This window comes from Agrilus planipennis, unplaced genomic scaffold (assembly GCF_000699045.2).
Source record: "Agrilus planipennis isolate EAB-ADULT unplaced genomic scaffold, Apla_2.0 scaffold79, whole genome shotgun sequence".
Lineage (NCBI taxonomy): Eukaryota > Metazoa > Arthropoda > Insecta > Coleoptera > Buprestidae > Agrilus > Agrilus planipennis.
In genome coordinates this window covers 448,977-453,451 of record NW_020442428.1, presented here as the reverse complement: position 1 = coordinate 453,451, position 4,475 = coordinate 448,977, and the positions used below count along the sequence as shown (strand labels likewise).

Sequence of the window (4,475 nt, the reverse complement as noted above, 5' to 3'; positions counted from 1 at the left end):
TCTCTCTTACAGGTATTTTATTTTTAACTTTTATAAGTCGTTAGAATGTATTATATCTTAGATATTTTGTTTATATTAAAGTATTGTTATTTGAAATACTTATCTATCGATGTTCATACGTTGTGTTTATTATAAATGCTATTAATTTGCAACAATAAATGTATTATTGAACAAATTGTATTTTATTTAAACAAAATATATAATAAAATTGCTAAATAAACCTCATTTTGACATAAACAGCGTTTCATTTATTAAAAATAACACTAAGACTTTTGAGAAATTTAATTTAGTTATAATACTGGAAATTACCATAAATTATGATAGTAATAGTACAATTAAACGTTTCAAGGCCGAACGATGTAGAAAAACGAAAAACAAGACTGCCATATAGTTGATCCCGCGCTAAAAATTGGTCCTCTTAAAAAGACCTTTTGCGACTTATGCTCTCCTAATACAAATTTTCAGATTTAACAAAATTTTCAGTTTTGCGTCATATACGAGGGCCGGTCGAAAAGTTATGGAAGAACAAAATGTCAAAAAACAATTTTTGGTTTTTCCATTACTTTCTGACCAACCCTTGTATTTCGCTCAAAACCGAAAATTTTCATAAATCCAGCATTTGTATTAGGAGAGCATAAGTTGTATAAGGTCTTTTTCCATTACTTTCTGACCAACCCTCGTATTTGGCTCAAATCCTAAGTGATTGCAGCGCCATCTTGCGGCACGCTATTGAACTCCAGTAGTTCGACGGTTTGTCACAAGAGGTGCCACCGTCGCGGCCCCCTGGCGACAAATCGATGAACTAAGCAGTTCTGTCATCCTCTGCTAGAGGGCGCTGTAATCATTTAGGTATTTCAGGCATAAAAATGAATACTGATCTAGAGCGATGCAAGGTCACAGATTCTAACTTGTAATTTATTTTGCTTTGTTTTAAATACATTCAACTATTACACTGATCAAGACCGATCCAAGGTTACATTTAATTTTGATTTATTTTACATTGTTTTCAATGCATTCAACAACTATTACACAGTTAAAACACGCAAATGATAAAACAGTAATGAGTTAAGATTTATTTATTTAGACAAAAATTACATCTAATACAACGATATTTATTTCAAACAACTGTATAATACATGATACAAACAAAATATCTCAGAAGTAACAGTTTATAATGACTTATAAAAGTTATAACAGAAAATACCTGAAAGAGAAAGACAAGAAAACGAATGGAATTTCAAAGAAAATACAAAAAGGAACGTTATTTATTTATAAACTGTCATATTATTATTTAAACACATGATTAGAGAGAAAAAAGCCTCCCCTAACCCTCTGTGGCCTCCACATCTCCCCTTATAGCCACCCTATCCACCCAAACGAACATTAATTTTGAAAGTGTAAACAGATAATTAATTTAAGTAACAATTATGCCAAAAAATCAGTTTAGAAACATTTTAAATATCAACCAAAGTAATGATTAAAAAGATATACCAGTTTATGTAGTAAAAAACAAAATACCTGTAAAAGAAAGACAAGAAAACAGGAAATTTCAAAGAAAATACAATAAAAAGCAAAGAATAAAATGATGTCTTCGTTCTTCTTAGGAAACACGTCATTATCTGAAAGCGAATAGTGCAATTACAAGGACTAACGACAAATACTAATAGCTTTGGTAGAAAAGATCGGACAGATTTCGCCAAGGCAAGCTGGGCAGTCGCCTATTGCTCCTATTCCAGATAACCCACTGTACCCCGTCTGAAAGGAAGTAACGCTAGAGTAGACTCGCGAAAAGTGTATAAGACACTTTTAAGATCAACTAAATAGCTAAGCCCAAGGGAAGTCGTTCGGGGAGGCCCTCCCTAATTCCACAAGGGTGAGAAGAAACACACACGATAACGAAACGTTGAATCATGTAGAACTCGTAGGGTAAATGCAAAGCAATTTATAGTAAGAATATGCAGTAAGCTAAGCGAAGAGGTAAGCAAGAGACATGTTAGACTATACTACAACTACTAAACGTGTTAGAACTACTGCTACACTACTACTACATACAAAAAAAAATAAAAACATATGCAATCAACAATTACTTGAAATAAAATGAACAAAAATAAGTATGCAAAATAATTCAAATTATGTACAAAAAAACATGCAAAATAAAGAATTAATTTGAACAAAATGGACTTAATGAATTCTACTAGATAGAGCATGCAAGATAAAGAACTATTTTAACTATGGGGTCATCTCTGTCTTCTCCAACGTCGATCTGAAACAGATACGGTGGTAACAGATTAATAAAGAGCAATTAAAATTAATTATATTAAGTATTCTCACCTTAATTAATTGTAGACTGTAACAATCCAAAGTTTGCAGGTGTGAAATGCAGACTAAATCCAGAAGGAATACCACAGCACAGAATGTTGTTTCAATAAATCTTCTGTTGCTCTCATTTATCAGTTGAAAATTAACTTCATGATGTTGCAAAGTGAAGACAAAAACAGCAAATCAAGAATATATAGTTCACAAAAGACAACACCACTGTAGACCTTGGCTGTTTCAGTATGACCAAGTTGAACTTTAGTCTCATTCATTTGTTGGATAATCTGCAGAAATGGCAAAAACAAAATATTAATTACATTGTTAATTAAGGAAGGCATTAAATACGCCTAAGTTAAACATATAAAATTTACTCTGGAAGATAAGTAAATAACAAATTACAAAATGAAGGCGTATGTTAATTCATAGATAAAAGTTAAAAAAGCATAGGTCCAATAGAAATAATAGATACCCAATGTTGTGAATAATAGATAGTTGCTAGACTACCATAGATTCACGCTATCATCAACTTATGCTAAGGCCAATAGATGACAGAAGAGAAACCATCGATCCCAAGGATCGCATTTGCTGGGAAAATTACCGTGAAAATAGTAAACATTGCTAACCTCGAGGATTATTGTAGACAGTACGGTGCTCCTAAACGTTGACAACCGAGAAATGAGCCACCGAGCAAAAGACAGAACATCACAAAAATTGCACCTTTCAAGTACAAGAGGAGGTTGTGGAGAGTCCAAGTTTCCAATTCTTATTCTTTGTTTCTTTGTGACAGCCTGTTGAAAAAATTTAATGTCAATTTCATCTCAAATATTACGTTGTAAAATATTAAGAACTAACTTACACAAATTAAATTATAGACTATGGAAGGAACTCTGTCATTAATAATTACAATTTAGAAGAAAATCACAACCACAAATGCAACTTCAGAAAATAATTAAAGATTTCTTACTCTTTCCACAAATGGATCTTTTCCAATCCCAAGAGAATAACATATGAGTGGGACTCTGCTTTTCCATATTCCAAGCCCTTTTGATCCACTGTCACCATATTCATTTATTATTCTGTTAAAACAATTTAATATTAGTTATATGTTCACAATGTTTTTGTTAATGATTTTAGTGATAAAACGAAAGAAATTTTTCACGTGGTCATGAAAAATCGATAGTCATCGCCTAAAGCTATTTTCAAAATTCAATAATTCTAACAAAATCGTAATTCATTGACCTCAAATAAACCGAGAATCTAAAAATTTACGGTAGATGAGTAGACAAGCAACATGCCAAGATAGAATTCCATGTTGGAATACGAAACCAGCACGCCGTCGAAGTCGTTCACACCAAAAAAATTTATGCAACGCTAATCAAACCCTATCTATTACTAAATATAAAAATTATTCCACACAATCAAATGAAAACCGAAGAACAATTAGGGCTAAATACCTTCAGGCGTTGTCTTCGTTTACGGATAGCAAAAAAGTCGACTCGTCTTCTCGAAGAGCGAAGACAAGATGACATAATCATTACTGAGCGAAATCGCCGGAAGATCCAAAGATGATAATACTTCCATCGATATTTATAAGACGTAGATTACAGGTTATGTAGGTGCGTTCAATTATACTAACTCAGTTTAATTCCTAAATAGAAACCGATTCACCGTTAAAAAAAAAAACACCCCAACAAAACTACTACAACACTAACAGAATATTTTGACTACTTATATCAATTTCTAAAAATTAATGCAATATTTCCAAGTAAATTAATTAAAAATAATATGTCATTGCTTGCTTAACATATGAATGGTGTTTTTATGGATGTATTTAAAGCCGACTTAAACACATAATAATAATGATAAAAATTAATAATGAAGGTATTGCCACCGTTATTTAGCAATAACGTTCATCGAAAAAAAACAATCGCGGAACCTCTCCATTTGGACTAAGTGGTGATAGATACTATTGCAACATTAAATAAAAATGCCGCGTAATATTTGAATAAAAATATTTAAAATACTATACTCAAATACTCTTAGAGTATTTGTAATTGTGTCTGAAACTTTTTTCAATGAAAGCATTTATTATTTGTACGTAAATACAAAATTTTCTTTATGTCGTTTGGTTTTACAAATACTTTTTCAAATACTCTAAG

At 31.6% G+C, this 4,475-nt stretch overlaps 1 long non-coding RNA gene across 1 annotated transcript; it reads right to left on the bottom strand.

Moving 5' to 3' along the window:
- Positions 1 to 2,233: 2,233 nt before the first annotated feature.
- On the bottom strand, positions 2,234 to 3,928 carry LOC112906320. Its single transcript, XR_003232275.1, has 5 exons — positions 3,771 to 3,928; positions 3,281 to 3,392; positions 2,940 to 3,104; positions 2,332 to 2,600; positions 2,234 to 2,263 (listed from the first exon to the last, which is right to left on the bottom strand). It is a non-coding gene; the product is annotated as an uncharacterized LOC112906320 (long non-coding RNA).
- Positions 3,929 to 4,475: the final 547 nt, after the last annotated feature.